This window comes from Monodelphis domestica, chromosome 5 (assembly GCF_027887165.1).
Source record: "Monodelphis domestica isolate mMonDom1 chromosome 5, mMonDom1.pri, whole genome shotgun sequence".
Taxonomy (NCBI): Eukaryota; Metazoa; Chordata; class Mammalia; order Didelphimorphia; family Didelphidae; genus Monodelphis; species Monodelphis domestica.
The window spans coordinates 96,496,981-96,517,430 of record NC_077231.1 but is presented as its reverse complement, the minus strand read 5'-3'; the positions used below and the strand labels follow the sequence as shown (position 1 = coordinate 96,517,430).

At 38.6% G+C, this 20,450-nt stretch overlaps 1 protein-coding gene across 1 annotated transcript in view; it reads left to right on the top strand.

Annotated features, from left to right (window-relative positions):
• Positions 1-20,450, top strand: part of LARGE1 (LARGE xylosyl- and glucuronyltransferase 1) — a 612,082-nt gene that overhangs the window by 149,672 nt on the left and 441,960 nt on the right. The gene's annotated exons all lie outside the window — the stretch shown is intronic.

Sequence of the window (20,450 nt, the reverse complement as noted above, 5' to 3'; positions counted from 1 at the left end):
AGAGCTGTCCTCAGAGTTAGGAAGACCTGGGTTCCAGGACTACATACACTGTCTGTTTGACCTTGTATTCAGTTAGCTGGTCAGGATAGATGAAAAGGTTTTCAACAAGTAGAGGACATTTCACAGGAAGAAAACAGCATAGGAATGAAATCAGAGAAGCAGAGGAGGGAAGTTTGGTGCATGTATATAAGGATGAATAAGTAATCCAATTTGGTTAAAGCATGAGGCACTTTGGGAGTACTGTTGAGGGATGCTTCATTGGTATCCATGCAATGACAAGAGAACTTGAGAAAGACCCCAAGGACCACAAGTAGATCTCTTGTGACTGATATACATGAGGTCCTAGACATGATTTGAGGATGTATGTGTGGGTTGAGATTGTCGGAGGGCATGCCTGTATTAGTGAAACACAGATCCACAGAGGATCAGTTTGGAAGCACTGATTGGGGTCAGACCAGGAAAGATCTTGAATTTCTGGCTGGGGAATTTGGACTTTATTTTGAAGACAATGGAAAGCCATTGAAGGTTTGTGAGCAAAATAGTGACATGATAAGATCAGTGCACAAGGAAGATTCATCTGCAAAGAGAGGAAGTATAGTGTGGGGGGGTAGGATGACTAGTGATGGTACTGGTGGTAGAAGTGGAAGTAGTAATTTCTGGTGGTAGTAATGGTGCTGGTGATTTTTATAGTAATAGTAGTGTGATATCATATTAAGTTTTGCAAAGTGCTTTGCAAATATTATATCATTTTATTCTCACAATAACACTAAGAGATTGGTGCTATTATTATCCCAATTTTAGAGATAAGCAAACTAAGGCAGAGAAAGGTTAAGGGACTTGCCCAGTAGAAGATAGCTAGGAAACATCTGAGGCTAGAGTAGTGTGAGTAGTGAATAGAATGTAGTCTAACTCAGTCTTTAAAAAAATGAAGTTAGTTGTTGATGGAGTCCCACTGAATCTTTGTAATTATTGCCTTCTTTTCCAGATGTTCACTAAGTATTCTCTCTTAAGGCTATAAATCCAGTGAGTGAAATAATGAATGAAAAAAGCATATGCCAAGCACTAGACATACAAATATTAAAGCAAAGACAGCCCCAAATTGCAAGCAGATTATGTTTTATTTTGTTTTTTAACCCTTTTGTATTAGACTCAATACTGTGTATTGATTCCAAGGCAAAAGAGTGGTTGGGACCAGGCAATGGGGGTTAAGTGACTTTCCCAAGGTCACAGCTAGAAATTGTCTGAGGCCAGATTTGAACCCAGGACCTCCCTTCTTTAGGCCTGGCTTTCAAATCACTGAGCTCCCTAGCTGTGCCCCCTGCCCCAGCTTATAGTATAATGAAGAAGTGGTAGCCAAGGAAGGGCGTCGTTGCCAAAAAGCTGTAGGAATGGTGAATGTGTTATTCCTACAGGAGGATGTATTGATACCCCCAATCTAGGAACAATGCAAGAGTTGCGTATGACCTATATTTCCAGAATTGGGGGTAGGGTAGGGGTACAGATGAAGGGAGGCAAGGATAGCCAAACAATGTGAACTTCATTTAACCAACAAACATTATCTAAGTGCCTATTTACTATGTGTCAGGTTAAAATAACAAAAACACAGTATTCCTGCCTTTGGAGAATTTACATTCTTTTGGATTCAATGCCTTTTCTTTATTTCTTTTTTTTTTCAATGCCTTTTTGGTGATACCATGATACCTTGAAACATCAGAGTTTCTCAGCAACAAGAATTTACTTGATTCAAGAGCAACAATAGCATAGAATGAAATTTAATAAGAATAGAAGACAAATCTAAGATGGTGCATTCAGGCCACAATAACAAGCTCAGGTGGTCCTATGTGGCTTCATACACCCAGGAAAAGGAAAGAAACTGAGATGTAAGTCAAGAGCTATAGAATACAAAGAACCTTCTCAGCCTTTAATTGTCAGGAACTCACTGAGAGCTCCCCAACCCGTTTTTACAATCTTGCAGAAGATGTTGGTCCCAGATGTTTTGACTGCAGTGCCAAGGGCAAGCAGTATTTGTGTCACTGTTGGTGGTTTCCCTTCTGGTTCCTTTGGACAGTGGCTCGTCTTCTATTCTTGAGCTACCAAAAGTCAGAGTAAGAATGTGTGGGGCTGTAACTGTATATTTGATGTATTCTATTTGTTCCTGCCTTTATAGAACTGATGCAGAGAGGACAGGCTAGTTGGGTGACCTTGAGCAAATTAATTACTGTCTCTAAGCCTTGATTTTCCTCATCTGTAAAATGTGTATAACTACAGTGGCATTTCCTGCAGTGACTCCCCAGATAGTTGTAAGAAAAGTTCTTTGTAAGCCATAGACTTTCAGTATCTATTATTTAGAAAGAGTAAAATTGATAGTGTTCAAGAAATGAAAGTGAGCAGCGCCTTGCTGTGGGATGAAGAATAAGAATCATAGCATTCAAAGGGATTTCTGGAAGTCATCTAGTCTGGAGGCATAAATAAGCCAATGCTCAGTGGACCTATGGATTTTAAGAAATGTGGTTGTGCTCAATAATCCCTTAAAAATACCTAAGATTTATTGAAGCCTTTTGTTTTAACACCAAAGTTATTTCCGGGATGTAGTGATATCCTGGCCCCCCATCTTCTCAACCCCCAATCTCCTCACTGAGCCAGCCTATGTAACAAGGAAAAAGAGAACAATGGTCAAGCAAAAATAAGAAACACAGCATGAGGAAGGCTACTTTAATTCTAACTTTCTGAAAGGAATGAGGAGAAACATGGGCACCATAACTCTGCTTCTTTGGATTTTTGAACCCTTACCTTCAGTCTTAGAATCAATATCAGTTCCAAGGCATATGGGCAGTTCCAAGGGCTGGGCAGTGGGGGTTAAGTGCCTTGCTCAGGGCTACCCAGCTAGGAAGTGTCTACGGCCAGATTTGAACCCCTGTCTAGACCTGGATCTCTATCCACTGAGTGATCCAGCTGCCCCTTGTGAATGGGTTTTTGATAAAGATTCAAACAGGCATGAAAAGTGATGCAAATGATGTCATCAAAGACACCATGGATTGGTGTACAACTGTGATTGTGAAGAGATGGAGAGGAAGGTCCCAAACACTTTGGATATGCCCCTATGGAGAGGTTAGTTAAATAGAGTGAGAAAGATGTAACTGGATGGGTTATCATCCAGATACCTCTCAATATACCAAACAATTCCAATTATGGGATTCCTGAGAGAGAGAGAGAGAGAGAGAGAGAGAGAGAGAGAGAGAGAGAGAGAGAGAGAGAGAGAGAGAGAGAGAGAGTCGTTCAGTTTGGTGAGGAGGATCCATCAGTGAATAAATGAACATTTAATCAGACAGCATTTATCAAATATCTGTTAGTATCTATTGAGAGTATGCTCAGTATTTGGGAGATGGACAATAAAGAAGCCAACCCTGAGTTCAAGGAACTTCATTGCTAATAGGAGGAAACAATCCACATAGAAAAATTATATTCAGGGAAGGGATTTTAAATCTAAACAATCACAAAACTGATGGGTAATGCCATTGGACGGTAATTATTATGTCTTCTCCATTAGCAAGGTAGCATTGCGTTTAGTTATTGCCAAAAAAGAAAGAAGGGAGATGAGGGAGAAGGGTGGAAGGCAGAAGGGTAGGAGGCAAAATGTTTGTACAGCACTACTTGGTGTCCTAATGGACAAGTAAATAGCATTTGAAGCATGATTTAGAGCAAGCTAGATCTAATGGAATCATGACTTTGTCCTTGTCAGTATAAGTTCATTGGATCATATTTAGGTCTGGAAGGAACCTCAGAGGCCATCTAATCCTACTCCTTTTTACAAATGAGAAAACTGAAACACAAAGTTTACTTTTCCAACATCGCAGAAGTGGTTTGTGGCAAATCTGGGGTCAATTCTAGTAGGAAGGGATCTTATAAATGACATAACTGTTTTATAGCTAATGTCTATATGAATGCCATTTATATGAGGACAATGAAAATGATGTCCAATCAAAGTGCTTGTATTTAACCAGACTGGGGATTTGTATCCCCAAGAGATTAAAAACAATCTCTGTCCTCAGTGAGCTCATAATCTAATGCCCATTTTCATTCAAGCTAGTGACACTTTCGTCCTGGCTATTTGATGAATAAGGCATTTTTATCTCTTGGTCCCAGCATATTCTCTCTGTCCTCTGTGTGTAGAATGATTTCCCTTACCTCTTCCATGGCTTTTTTAAGTCCCAGCTAAAATCCCATTTTTTTACAGAAAGCCTTTTGCAACTCCTCTTAATTCTAGTATCTTCCTTTTTAAAAGTATTTTCTTTTTATCCTATATATAGCTTGCTTTATATATATTTGTTTATATAGTCTGTCCAATTAGACTATAAGCTCCTTGAGTGCAGGAACTTTTTCCTTGTTTGTTTTTTGTTTTAATCTTCAGTGCTTAGCCCAGTATCCAACACATCTACAAAATAATTTTAACATCAGAAAAAAAAATGAGTATCCTAGTTAACGTGGGCTTCTGTGATGGCTTAGGTATTTAATAAATATTTGTTAATGACAGAACAATCAAGCTTTTAATAAGTACTATATATATCTATATCTATATATAATCTCTCTTTCTATATATCTCTATCTCTATATCTCTATCTATATCTCTATATCTCTATCTCTATATCTCTATCTCTATCTATATATACTATATATATATATATATATATATATATATATATATATATATATATATATATATATATATATATATACTATTTTTAGTCCTGGAGGCAGAAATAAGACATACTGTCCCTTACCTCAAGGAGTTTACTTTCTATGTGGGGGATACAACATATCCACAGATAAGTCCACAAGATAGATACAAAATACATTCGATGGCTTTGGAACAACTGAGTAAATCCAGGACATTTTCCTCATCTATAAAATGGGGCTAATAATACTTGTGACTCAAAAAGATGGGAAATCATGAGTCTGTCGCCCTATAAGAAGTCATATTTGAGATGAGCCTTGAAGGGAATGAAGGATTCTGAAAGACCCAGGGGAAGAAAAAAACATTCTAGGTAGAGGGGCCTGATTGTTGTTCTCTAAAGGCAAACAGTGGGAAATAGAATGTCTTAGAAGAGGAACAGCTAGTATAAACTTGTTGTCAAGCTGGAATGCAGAGTTCGCAGACCCACTGTTTCTTGGGAGCCCCCCAGGTTAACCCATGCCCTTGAAAATGACAATCTGGGGATTGCAATGGAACTTAGAAGTCACCTACTTGGTCTTCATTTGGTACATGAAGAAATTGGAATGCAGAACAATTAAATAATTTGTCCGGAGTCACCCTAGTGAGGAGGGTGCTAGTAAGAGAGTAGCTCAGATTTGGAGCCCAAGTGATCTGATTCCCAATGTGGTCCATGTCCCTCTGTGTCATGGTACTACCAATCACTCTTCACCTTTCTAGGTCCTCGTCTATCTTTTTATATCACATATGCTAACTGGTGAGGAACATAGAGAGAGAAAAATACAATGGGCTTCCCTTCTTCATCTATTTATTATGCAGGATCAGAGAATCTTTTTAGTTCTCTTCTTCTACAAAATGATTTTAAGGACAGAAAAAAAAATTGAGTATCCTAGTTAACATAGGCTTCTGTGATGGCTTAGAAACTGTCTTTGCCTGCATCTTAATGGGGTAGCCTACTTAGGCCTTTAACTGGGACGGAGATCAACAAAGGGGATGGCTTTGATGAATGTCTCATTTCTCCTTGGGGCTGATTTTCACTTTTTTAAAAAAGGCCGTTTGTTAATTTGAAGTGAATGATTATTCCATACATTTATAGAACACAGTCTTAGTCTTTTAAAGTACTTTCCCACAGTGTCGTTGAGAAACACAGTAGAAAGGAATCAGAATATTAGCTTCCTAAATTCAAAGGATTGAAAGGTGGCAGAGATCTTAGGACTAGAAGGGGAGATGAGATCTTGGAGATAATTTCTAGGAACCCATTGTTATGGAGGAAAAGACTGAGTTTTGGAAAGTTGAAATGACTTTCTAAAGGCTATGCAGGAAATTAGTGGCAGAGTCTAGACCAGAACCAGAACTTGAGGGTGGGGGAGGAGGGATTCCCATCATCCAGTTTGGTTTACTTTCAATTGACCTACCATTAGAAGTCAATCAGTCAATGAGCATTTATCAAGCACCTACTCTGTGCTAGGCACAGGAAGGCAGAAGTAAAATGGATCTTATGGTCCCAGCCCCTGACCTAAACACTCAAGTTGAGATGCAGAGAAGAAAGAGCAAGCAAGGAAGAAAATCAGTATATATTTAGCACTGACTGTGTACCAGACACTGTGCTAAGGGTTTTTAAAATTTCCTCCCATGTGATCCTCACAACAAGGAGGTGGGTGCTATTATGATCCCCATTTTATAGTTGGGAAATCAGAGACAAGTGGAGGTTTAAGTGACTTGTCCAGGGCCAGCTCATAAGTGTCTAGATTTCTAGTAAGAAACTATATTTGAGTTCAGATATTCATGATACCAGGCCAAGCACCCTGTCCACTAACTGAATTTACCTAAGACATGGTCCTTTGTTGTTGAGTCATTTCAGTCAGGTCTGACTCTTTGTGACCCGATTTAGGTTTTTCTTGGCAAAGTTCCTGGAGTGGTTTGCCATTTCCTCATCCAGCTCATTTTACAGATGAGGAAACTGAGATCAAGAAGGGGGAAATGATTTATGTAAGGTCACTGAGTAAGTGTTTGAGGCTGAATTTGAACTCAGGTGTCTCTGACTCTAGACCAGGTACTCTATCCACTATGCCCCTGAAACATGATTCTCTTACTCCCAAAATTTTCATTCAAATGCAATTAAAAACAAATATGTCTTTCCTCTAAGGCATTTACAGACAGGGACAATACATGTATAAAATAACTACTAGGGGAGAAGTTTCTTGGAGTTAGAGGAATCAATTAAAAGACTTCAAGTAGAAGCTTCATCTGAGCCCTGAACAAAACTGGGAATTTTGATGTGAGGAAGGCGTGCATTCCAAAAATGGAGGGGAGCTCTCAAAAAGGAATGGAGATAGGAGAGGAAGCATTATGGATGAAGGGAAATAAAGGTAGCAGGGTAGGTGCTGATTCTGTTTAATCATCTATAAAATAGAAGAGATGGATTATCAATAGACCTTTAAGGTTCATTCCAGCTCTAAGGATCACTCTGGGAAGGGTGTCTCTTGTCCCAGAGGACTTTAATAATAGGGCACACAGGTACCACCAGTCTGGGATGGTTTTACCTCCAAGAGAATGGTACTGAGTGAGGAGATGACTGAGATAAGTCAGAACAGCCAAGTCATCCTGGACTTAGAGTTAGCAAGGTTGTGCTGTGGGCTTGGAATCAAGAGACACTTCAGTTCAGCTCCTGACTTAGACCCAGACTAGCCAGGAGCCTTCTAGTTCCAAATCAATGATTTTAGGATGCTTAGAGATTATTAAATCTCACTCACACACACACACACACACACACACACACACACACACACACACACACACGGAAGTTCAGAGAGGTTGTAATTTCCTTAAAATGACATAGCCAGACTAGGACTATTTTTCGATCCACAGATATTATTTTCTCCATTTTAAAGATGAGAACATTGAGTTCATTGGTTTAGCCAAGGTCATGTAAATGAGACTAGTGAATATGTTGAGTTGAGCGTAGATTGGCACTGTGTTTCCTTCCAGATTTGAGGTTTTTTAGTAGCTTCCAGACCAGAATGTTTAAAATCATTCTGGCATTCCTCCCCACTCCCCCCCTTTTTTTCCCATTTTTTTCAAGTCATCCCGTGGTGGTCACAGTGCCCTAATAAAGTGTGGCATGTGTAAATAGCAAACAGATTCTTGCTGGCAGTTTGTACATAAATGGGACACAAATTGGATCAAATAGCATTTCCTTTCTGCCTTGACAGGTTTGTTTTTTAAGTGGCTTTGAGGAGAGTCAAGGCCAAAATATTAAATCACCAGGGTGACCCCTTCTGTTCATCAACCGTTAATGAACTTAGAAAATTGAGATCTCATCTGGCAGACAAACTCATTTGCTTTGACCAACAGCTTAAAAAGTACTTTTGAATAAGAAACAAATTGGGGTATATATTATTTTTACCCCAATTCAGACTGTGGAGATGGAGAGGTACTTAGGAGGGTTGGTTTTCTTCATTTGAACCTGCCAGAGACTCATTGGAGTGATTCAATTCAACACAATTATATTAAGGTCCTGCTGTGTGTATAAGACTGCCCATCATTTATCTCTTACTCTAGACCACTAACAGTTAGGAAATCCGAGAAAAGATCAAGGAAGTAGCACCAGAATATATCCTTGAAGATGAGTCACTGCCCCCTGCCCCTCCCAGAGAGACTGTTTTTTCTCTCATCAAATGGTCTTATAATTACCGATCTGTTTATATTTTATCTCTCATTATCCCTGTGAGGACAGAGACATCTCTCCTCCCCTTTCCTCTCTTCTCTTTCCCCTCCCCCTTCTTCTTTCTGCTTTCCTTTCCCTTCCCTCTGTCTCCCTTCCCTTCTTCTCCCATCTCTTCCCTTCCTCTCCCTTCTCCCCTTAAATTTTTTTTTTGGTTACAAAGCTCTTACCTCTGGTTTTAGAAATAATACTCTAAATTGGTTCCAAGGCAGAACAGTAAAGGCTAGGTAGTGGGTGTTAAGTGACTTGCTTAGGGTCACACAACTAGGAAATGTCTGAGACCAGATTTGAATCAAATCCTGGCTCTCAATACATTGAGACATCTAGCTGCCTCCATAGAGTAGGTGCTTTAAAAATATTTGTTGAATTGAAGTCTGAAGTGAACTGCCCCCACAAGAGGCCAAAGTATTATTAAGATTATTGTTTTGACCTTTATGATGATGATGATTGACATTTGTGACTGGTAAACTGCCTTTGATGACTTTTGAACAGCCAAGGTGAATGAGATAGAGGTTGCCACTAGCCTGGGGTCAGGCAAACATCCACATTTTCAAAAGGGAGAAGAAAGATTATTTAGGCCATACTTTTGGACAAAATTCTAAAATGGGTTATTAAAAGAATGATTGGTAAAGCCTTAGACTATGATGTGAGGACAACCATGAACTATCATGAGTTCATCAGACTGACTTCTTTTTTTCCAACCCTAAAATTTCCAAGAGAATCTCATATGTAGTGTGGGAAGGGTTCTTTGAGGCCATCTAGTTTAGCTTACTCATTTTGCAGATGAAGAGACTGAGGTGCAAGAGGGAGAGGGTTTAAGAGACTTGCATAGGGGGCAGCTGGGTGACTCAGTGGATTGAAAGCCAGGCCTAGAGATGGGACATCCTAGGTTCAAATCTGACCTTGGATACTTCCTAGCTGTGTGGCCCTGGGCAAGTCACTTAACCCCTATTGCCTGCTCTTACTGCTCTTCTGCCTTGGAACCAATACACTGTATTAATTCTAGGGTGGAAGGTAAGGGGGAAGAGGGAGAGAGAAAGAGAGAGAGAGAGACTTACATGATTTCACAATAGATATAGGATTTGAACCCAGGTTCTTGAACTCCAGAATTAGTGCCATCTCTACTGTATCCTAATTCTGACTCTACCCCTGATTTTGCCATAGAGTTATGATATTTGGTTTTCAGCAAGATATTTCACAAAGTCTCTTTGGAGATAAGGTTGAGGAATAAGGATTAGATGATAACACAATTGAATCATTTATTAAATATATGCTATGGACATAACTCAATTCAAAGTGGAAGGGATACCAATAAATATGAAAGTGTGATATAGTGGACAAAGCCCTGGATTTGAAGTTGGGGAACCCTGGGTTCAAATCCTGATTACTGATCCTAGGCAAGTTGTTTTACCTCTGTTGGCCTCAGCTTCTCCCCCTTGAAGATGAGAGGATTCCAGTTCTAAATTGAGTATGTTGTGGTCTTGTGATGTCCCTTACCCTCTCTGAGACTTAGTTTCCTACTCAGTGAGATAGGGGCATTAGACTAGATCATCTCTTGGAAGTCCATTTCTGTTCTAAATCTATGAACTCACTTGTACTCTCCAGGCCTCAGTCTCCTTGTTTATAAAACAGAAGAGGTGGGAGAGAGACTGAATGACCTTTAAAGTCATTTAAGCTCTCTCAGATTTACTTTAGTCATCTGTAAAATGAAGAAGTTGGATTAGATAATCGCTAACATCCCTTCCAGTTCTAAATCTGTGAATATATGAATTCATGAATCCTACATGAGGGAAAATAAAGCAAAGATCTGATCAGAGAGCTCATAGAATTCAAATTGGCCAAACCCTTTTTCCTTGAAGGTGATCAAGGAAATTTCATGAAGAAGCTGTTGTTTTGAATAGGTCTTTCAAAGGAAAGGATGATTCCTTTGGAGGGATTTGGAAGGGGTTGCCCAGCCAATCTCAAACAGTGTTTATTACTAGATCAATATTGGGCTGGAAGAAGCCCCATGGCCTATTCTTCTTGGCCCTTTTTTGTTTGATATTTTCTGCAATGACTTGGATTAAGACTTATCAAATTAGAAGATAGAAGAAAGCCAAAAGGAAATGCTTCTTCTGGGGAGAGCCCCAGGTAAGATCAAAAAAGATCTTGATGAGCTTGAATGATGGACTGAAATGAATAAGAAGAAATTTATTAGGATAAAAGGGAAAGACGTTGATTTTCAGAAGTGATGCCAGCAGAGCAGAGGTTCTGACATATCCTGCTAAGCTGGAACAGTTTCACATGTGGGCACAGTGATGGACTCCTGGGTCAGACTCCCAAGAAGTAGCCCAGCTGTGTTCAGAGAAATATGAATCCAGGCTGGATTCAGAGGGATGCATTTTTCAACCATAGCAGCTTTGATAGAGCCTACTCAGAGACTGCTTGGCATCTGCAGCTGATGTCTAGTACTTGCCTTTTTAAAATCTATTGCACAGCAACTAGCTGGAAGAAACATGTCCAGACAATAATTCTGAAATTTAAAATACAGGAATCCCTTCCACATCATGACTCTCCCCATTGTGGTTTTGATCTATCACAGATTGGCATAAGAAATTAATGGGAAGTTGGGGGGGGGGGAATTTTGCAGAAGCCACAGACAACACACAAAGGCCAGCAGATGACACAAAAAAGTAGAATTCAGAAATGCGTACTTTCCCCAAAATTTACAATAAGATACTGTAAACCTCCCTCTAAAAGAAAGAGAAAAAATTAGACTTCCATCTTAGAATCAATATTATGTATTGGTTCTGAAGCAGAAGAGTGGTAAAGGTGAAACAATTGGGGTTAAGTGACAAGCTCAGGGTCACACAGCTAGGAAGTGTCTGAGGTCAGATTGAACCTAGGATCTCCCATCGAAAGGCCTGATTCTCTATTCACTGAATCACCTGTCTAAAAAAGTGACTAGGAAAAGTCACTTTTCTTAAGTGAAAATTTGACCAAGTCACTCCCATACTCAATCAAGTCTAGTGGCTTCCTTTGTCCTCTAGAGTAGACATTCATAATTTTTTTTGCATCATGGACTTCTAATGACTACCTTCTCAGCATCTTTTTTTAGTACACACCATAAAATATGGAAGATGATAAAGAAAACCAATTATGTGGAAAGAAAGAATTAGTTTCTTCCCCTGTCCAAGTCGACAGATGACCTGAAATCATTCCACGGCTTCCTGGTCAAGTAAGAGTCTTTGCTCTAGAATAAAAGATAATGCCCTCTGTCTAGATATTAGAGTCCTTTACAGCCTGAGCCCTGTCTACCTTTCCAACCTGCCTTCTCATACATCATTGTAAAATTGCACAGATCTACTTTCTCATTCTCACACCTGACATTCTAACTCCATCTTGGTGACTTTGTATTGTCCGTCCCCAATGCCTGAGGTGTTCTCCTTCTTCTTTTCTGCCTCAATGATTCTTTCTATTCCCTTAAGACTAAGCCCAAGACCTTCTTCGACATGAAGCTTTTCTAGATACCCCCTCCAGCTTGCTTGAACTCCAAAACTGATTCAAATTTTATTATGTATTTATCTCTACATACTTTTTATATATAACCAATATTGTGGGTGTAATCTCCCTTCTGATAAATATAAATTCGTTGTGATTAGGGATTGTTTCATTCTTTGTTCTTGCATCCACAGTGGTACATCATAGATGCTCAATGTTGTTGTTGTTCAGTTGTTTCAGTTATTTCTCATTCTTCATAATTTCATTTAAGAGTTGGTTTGTTGTTTTTTTTTATTTTTGGTAAATATATGGAATGGTTTTCCACTTCCTTGTTCAGGTCATTTTTACAGTGGAGGAAACTGAGGCAAAACAGAGTTAAATGACTGGTCTGGTGTCATTCAGCTAGTAACTTTCTGAGGCTTGATTTCAATTTAGGAAGATGAGTCTTCCTGACTCTGGGCCTGGCACTCTCTCTCTCTCTCTCTCTCCACAATGCCTACATGTTTAAAAAATGATGATTGATTATAATATAACCCATATAATAACAATATATAATATAATAAATCATGATTGTGAGGGTGTGGATAATCCTTACATTCTTGGTAATTCTCAGGTTTGTCCTCGTAGTTATGTTGAGATTATGATGCTCATCTCATAACTAATTCTATTTCAGTTTGCCTTGTTCTGTATCAGTTCATACAGGTCTTCCCAAAGTTCTCTGAATACTTCAAATTCCTTTTTTCTTCTGATACAGTAACATTCAATTATTAAATTGCATTTGTCCAGTCATTGCCCATTTTTTGTGTACCTACTTGTCTTTCTGTTCTTTGCTACTACAAAAGATGCTGTTATAAATAGTTTCATATAGAGAATCTTTTCTTCTGTCTTTTAGCCTCCCTAGGATATCTAATAGTGTTATGGCTGGGTCAAAGGGTATGTAGAGTGTTGAGACATTTTAGCTTAATTACAAATTGTTTTACAGAATAATTAGAACACTGCATTAGTGTGCTCATCTTCCCTCAACCTCTTCAATGTTTATCATTTCTATTTTTTGTTCTCTGAAAATATGATGGTTAAAACCTGGAAGTTGTTTGTTTGTTTTTTTAATTGTATTTCTTTGTAAGGGAGAATGGAACCAAACCACATCCCAAACAAGAAGTACTTAAAAGTAATGGGGATGGCTCACCTAAAAACAAATGAAGGAATTTTTTTTTTAATTTCACCAGGTACTGGAATAGTGGACACATGGAAGAAGAAATGCATTTTTTCCTGAGTAAAAGGATTGCATTTTTCCCCTAAGAAATAAAACTAGGAGCAATGGGTAAAGTGAGTTTTTTGGCATGATAGAAAGAGAAATATTGTGGTAATTCAAATAATTAATAGTAGGATGCACTGTCTTGATAGTCAGTTACTTCTTAGGTCTTCAAATGGTTATAGGAGGACATCTGATCAGGGATGTTGTATTTCACATTCCTGCTCTGGCATAAGGAGGGTCAGATGGACTCTTGAGAGACTATCTTAATATGAGACACTGTGATTCCTATTGGCTGAAGTTCTATCTGTGATGTATGCTGGTTTTACCATAAGATCATATATCTAGCATGTCATGGCACCTTAGATGACATCCACCCTAAAGGAAACTGAGACTCAGAAATGCATAGGCTCTTAGATCTAGAAGAGATTTAAAAGACTGTCTAGTCCAGTTATAGGCAACCTTTTGAGCTTAGTGTGTCAAAATTCACCAAAAAATCGAGCATAACTTGGGTGGTGTGTCACTTTGAGAAAAAAAAAATATATAATTTCAAGATATTTATAGTTTAAATAACAAAAATGTATAATTGTAATATATAACTGTATTTAGTAAACCAAAAACTAATTATTTAACTTACCTGCTTAGTGACTTCTTTGTTCATCTGTCAGTTGGTTTCTTTTGTTGGTCTTGATATTATTTAACTTGTGTGGGGTGCTGTGGTGAACTAAGATACGTGAGGGGGAGGGGGAATTCTTTAACTAACCTGCCCATTAGTGACTTTTTTGTTGCTAAATTTCTTTGACTAAATCTTCAACTGAAGGTTGGTATTTTATACACTTCAAGCCCAAGCAAGTGCTACTAACTTCATCTGTCAATCTGTTTCTTTTGTTGGTTTTGATATTATTTTACGCTGAGAATAAGGTCTCACAAAAGTACATAGAGGGAAAAATTATGAGTAAAGTCATTGCTATATTTTTCAGGGTGCTAAAAGTGTCTGGTAATTGGTTAAAGGCACTCCTTCATTGCATGTGGGCTGGAGCCCCACCCAGTCTTCCACCAGCTCAGCCCCACCCTTGCCCCTCCCCAGCCAGCTGGCCTGGGGGCTCATCAAGAGCAGGGGTTGCCTGCCAGACTGCCTGTCCAGGCATGCTCCTTCTACAAGGGCTCCTCCTCCCTACCCCCTTGGGAGCCCTATGTGCCCTAGCCTCCTGGCCCATGCTACCTGCTGCTCGCCCCTACCCCTGCAGCCAGCTTGTGGAGAAGACCTCTGCTCAGGCCTGACTGAGGCATAGCCAGGGCCATGGATGAGGCGGGAAGTTCCCAGGCCTCAAAGTGTGCTGAGCCCACATATGGCTATGTGTCATTGAAAATGGTTACACATGTCAGTGCTGACACACATGTCATAGGTTCTCCATCACCAGTCTAGTTCAACCTCCTCATTTTACAGGTGAGGAAGCTAAATAATTCAAAAGGGTAATGACTTACCTAATATCTTACATATAGTAATTAACAAGTAGCATTTGAACCCAGGATCTATGACTCCAAATGCAATTATTTTTACACTAACCAGGCAACAGGTTAGCATTGGATCTTCTGTTGACTAGTCACATAACCTTGAGAAAATTGCAACCTCTCTGAGATTTAATTTCACTCCTGGTATATTTGACTTCGAATGTCCTTCCATCACTAATCAGATGGGAAAAGTAGAGTTTCGAAATCACTAGAGATGTTTCAGCATAAATTAGGGGTTAGGGATGGTATGATTTGACAGGGTTGCTGTAAAAGAGAATTCATACTTCTTGCTGTGGACCAGATTAGATGATCTCAGGATTTCCTTCCCCTTTTAAAATTCAGATTTATTTTTTTTTTAATCTAGAAATGACCTGCCACCTAGTGTCACTATAATAGAGCTACAGCCCACTATAGTCCTCTAATGTGAAGTCTGTGAAATATTTAAAATATGGATTGAATAATCATATTGAACTTTTTTTGACTTTTCTATAAGACAGTTTTCTGGGAAGCTTTTAAAGACTGGACGTAAGGATTTTTTTTTTTGTTATTCCTGCCTTTGTCTTGTATAACACAACAATGTGAAATTATAGATTTGTTAAAAACAGATGATGAAAAGAAGGTAATTTACCTTATTTCCCTTCTCCTCACATGGCATAGGGAGAATAAAAAAATGTCTCCAGGGAGACAAATTTATTGGCTACCAAAACCACCAGGCTATTGATTCGGGGAAGCAAGACAGCAAGGTTATGGATTGGGTGATAAAAATGGAAGGCACTTAGCCTGACTTCCGAGACGGGAGAAAGCCTTGTGTTATCACGGCTATTGGGTTCTCCTGACAGGCCCACAACTAATGAACTGGCACTTATTAACTAGACTGTTTATTTATTTTATGCCCCACATATCTCTTATGCTTGCTGTAAGCCACATCTATCCCGCCAATTTTTTTTTTGAAGGCTCAAGTCCAATGACTTAATCTCCAACTTCAGAGATGGCATTAACATTAGTGAAAGATTTCTTCTATGGTTGATGCCTTTTTGTTTGTTTGTTTTATCTCTCCAACCAAAGAGCTGGAAATAACAAAACCCACCATTAGGAACCAAGCAGTCAATAAATTTTCCAGAACCTCCCCCCCCCCCAAATATAATGATTAATATCCATGAGGGAATCTTCAAACCTATATGCAGGATGCTTCAGTTAGCCTTCTCCATTAGGAAGACAGAATTGTCTTTACATTCCTTTCTCCTTTGCTATCTTCCAGATTTAATGACGAGTCACTCAGGGGCTACTCACTCTACTTGAAAGAGACTAGGTGACAGACACATATGACGCATTCTAAACCAAGGAGCATAATTAATTGTGATGAAGTAGTCGGCTTTGCTTTCTGAGCTGTATTCTTCCATTCAGAATGGACTTTGTTTATCTTCTTATCCCTTTGTGTACCAAGGATAATTGGATAATTGTCAAATCCAGAGGAAAGCAGAGCACTTCAGGTTTTGTCTAAAGGAGTTATCCAAAACTCATGCTGTAAGAATGGAAACCAGGCTCAAAAATTCCTAGGATCATGGACGGGACGTACATCCAAGACCATCTATGCCAACCCTGTCACTTTTCACGTGGGAGCAACTAAGGCCCACAGAAGTCAAAAGTCTTGTCTACAACACAAAAAGAGTGATCAGTGGGATGTGAAATAATACCTTCCAATGACAGCATTTTTTCCACCTTTCCAAATTGGCTACCAAATGGTAAATTGTTCTTGACTCCAGGAATGTTTGTTTCTAGGGATCTCAGAAGGTAGCACAGAGCCTTGTACCTCATAAGTGATTAATAAATGCTTATGCAATCTTCTGAAAAGCTAATTGTTAGTGTTTCAAAGGATCTACAGTTTCCTTTAGTGGTCCTTCTCCTAGATCCTTTTCAGATTGAAAAAACAAACAAACATTTATTAAGCATCTGCTATGAACAAAGTTGTTTTCAGCCATGTTTGACTCTGCCTGACCCCATTTGCAGTTTTCTTGGAAAGATATTGGAGTGATTGGCTTTTTCCTTCTCTAGCTCATTTTCAGATGAGGAAACTGAAGCAAATAAGGTTAAATGCCTTGCCCAGGGTCACACAGCTACAAAGTGTCTGAGGCTGGGTTTGAATTGAGTCTTTCTGACTTCAGACCCAATCCTCTGTCCACTGCCCCATGACGATTATTAGGTCTTCCTTATTTAGATATTAAATCTTCTCAGTGATTTTCTCCCCCTTCCCCCATTGTCTCTTTTCTCGTGCACTAGAAAAATGATAATAAAAATGATTAGCAAGGGTAGTGCTTGTAATTATTATTATCAGGGTTATAAAAACTCTTATCTGGCAGGTAGTGCAAGTATTATTAAACCCATTTCAGAGTGTTTGTGGCAGGATTTGAACCTGGCCTTCCTAACATCAAGCCCAGTGCTCTGATCAGTCCCCCTTACTGCGTCTTCTGTTTGACATTTAAAGCCCTTCACAACATGATTCCAACCTATTTTTCTAGGTGTTTTGTATATTACCCTTTCCTGCCTTCTATGGTCTAGTCAAACAGACTTTTATGGTGCTAATCACACAATATTCTCATCTCCATGCCTTTATATTGGCTATTGCCCATGCTTGGAATGCCTTCCCTCCACACTTTTGCTCTCCCTCCCAAATTGCCTTGCATTTATTTTCCTCATATAGAATAACATTGTATTTAGATGTATTTATTCTCTTATTTATTCATTACATGTGTGTATACTCATCTCCCTCAGTAGAATGCAATCTCCTTGAGAATATGCTATGCACATTGATCAAAAAGATCTGACTTGAAACCTTGGCTCTGCTGTTTAAGATCTAGGGAATCTGCATCATAGTAAAGAATGTGAATTTGGTACAAAGAAGATAGGAGTTCAGATGACACTTTGATGCAAGCTATGTGACCTTGAACAAGTCAACTTCTTTGATTTTTCTCCTGTCTAAAATGAGTACAATATTACTTACATCATCCATTTCCAGGATGGTCATGAGTTTTAAATGAGATAATGGGTTTTAAAGGTTTTGCAAGCTTAAAATAATGGTATCTATATGTCTATGTCTTGTCTATATATATATATATATTATATATATATATTTATTTATATATATATATAATATATATATATATGGGTCTATGTCTAAATCTATATGTCTGTGTATGTCGATATCTATGTGTCTATATCCATATCTTATCAATATCTTTATATCTGTCTCTCTCAATATCTATGTCTATATCTGTGTCTGTCATGTCTATATGTCAATGTCTGTCTCCATCCATGTCTTGTCACTATCTTTATGTCTTATGTCTCTCTTAATATCTATGTCTATGTGGAAGAGGGAAATGTCAAAAGGAATGAAAAAAACTGGATTTTGCAAAGGTATCTCAGGAAAAGATGAGATGGAACTCTGCTGCCATCGGGAAATGGGAATGGAACATTCCAGCAAAAAAAAGGAGGACAGTTGGAACTGTTGACTTCTTCTTCTCCCCTTATTTTGAACAAGTAAGGAACAAAATCCTTACTGAGAATTCAAAGCTATCTCCACTAAATGTTTTGCTGAGCAGTAGAAGATCCAGACCCTTTCATCTATTACAGTATTAGGATAGAGACTTTTCCCTTTGGGGAAAGTAATAGCCTATACTTAAGAAGATTCATTCCAACCATATCTCTGAGACAAAAAATACCAACCAAACCTTCCGAATCCAGCTATAGGAGGGAAATAGTCAGGGACTTCCTATTTCCTCTATACTCATTTATATCCTAACCCTTTACCCAATAAATAGTTATTTTTGCTTTACTGAAGACTCAACTATCTTAAATGTACTAGGAGGGGAATTTCAAATACATCAACTTAAGAAGAAAGAGACTGAAAGAGATTTACTTTTACTCTTCGGCTCTAGTCAGACCGGACTCTGTTATCAAACAGCTCTGCTTAGGGGAAGGGAAAATTTGTGTTACCTTTTATCTGTTTCCCCCTCTCTCAAGTATCTGTCCAAACTTTGGTTCCCTCTTGATTTCCCTGCTAGTACATCTATCTATGTCTTATCATTTCCATATCTATGTCAATGTCTGTCTATATCTATATCTTGTCAATATCTATATGTCTGTGCCTCTATTGTGTTTATATCTCTATGTCTGCCATATCTATATGTATCTATGTCTTGTCTATATATTTCTAGGTCTATGTCTAAGTCTATATCTATATGTCTGTGTCTATGTCTTGTCCATATATGTCTGGGCCCATGTCTTGTCTATATATGTCTGGGCCCATGTCTTGTCTATATATGTCTGTGTTTGTCAATATCTATATGTCTATATCTATGTCTGTCATGTCTATATATCAGTGTCTGTCTGTATCTATGTCTTATCAATATCTTTGTTTATGTCTGTCATGTCTATATCTATGTCAGTGTCTGTATCTATGTCTTGTCTGTGTTGATATCTCTATGTCTCTAAGATATCTGTATCTATGTCTTGTCATGTTTTTATCTGTGTCAATGTCTAAATCTATGTCTATATGTCTCTATCTCTGTAACTCTGTTTATATGTCTATGTCTTTTCCTATGTGTATGTTTGTATCTATCTATGTCTATATGTATATGTTTATGCACCTAGATGTCGATGTCTATATTTATATCTATGTAAAAATCAGTTATTTATCTTGAAGATAGAAATTATTTTATTTTGACAATACATATCTCCCACACTTGCCAAAGTGTCTGGCACATAGTAAGCACTTAATGAATGTTTGTTTTTAGAACAATTGGTTATTACTATTAAGACCCTGAGCAAGTCATTGAGCCTCTATTTCTTCTTTTATAAAATGGGGGATTTGGGTTGATATTTCTTACATTTCTAAATCCAGTCATCTGTGGCTTAGCCAATGAAAACTAACCTAACGAGGCACTCTGTGTTCTCTGGCCTAGCCTCTAGTGTTCACTCTGAATTCCATTTGGATTTTAAAAAAATTTTATTACCATGCAAAACACACTTCTATATTGGTCCTTGTTGTAAGAGGACACACATTCAAAACCCAAACCTCAAAATATAGCCATAAATACACTGATGTGAAAGACAGTATGCTTTGATCTACATCCATCCATCTCCAACAGTTCTTTCTCTGGAGTCCGTTTGGCTTTTAAAGTCATCTGTACCCTGGCTCCAACCTTTCTTTCTAGGCTTATTATACCTTGTTTCCCTTCATGTACTCCAAGATCAGAACCAGCCAACCTCTTTGCTTCTCCTCACCCCAACCCTTTCCATTTCCACTCAGCTTTTGCTAGGTCATTCCCCCATCCCTGATCAACCCTCCCCGAGTGTTAAGTTCCTGAAATTATCTTATATTTAGGGATATATTTTAATCTAATTTCATCTGTGTAGGGACCTCTTGGGCAAGGAAACTCCCTTTACTGGTTCAGATAAGCTTTTTGAGGGCAGAGACTGTTCCCTCTCCCTCGCCCTTACCCCCCTCCCTCCCTCTCTTCCCCTCTCTCCTCCCCCCACTCTATCTGCCTCTCTCCTCTATCTCCCTAGGACTTAACACTGTAACTAGAGTATAGAAAGTGTTTACTAAATGTTTACTGACAAATAAATTGATTCTTTACAACTTACAGCCTTAGAAGTAAGTTTTCCTCAACCTCAGTCATTCACCTAGGGTCACAAAAGAAGAAATGGGGGCTCAATGGAGGCTTATCTATCAAAAATGGGAATTGAACTTAGGTCTTCCTAGCTCAGAGGCCAGC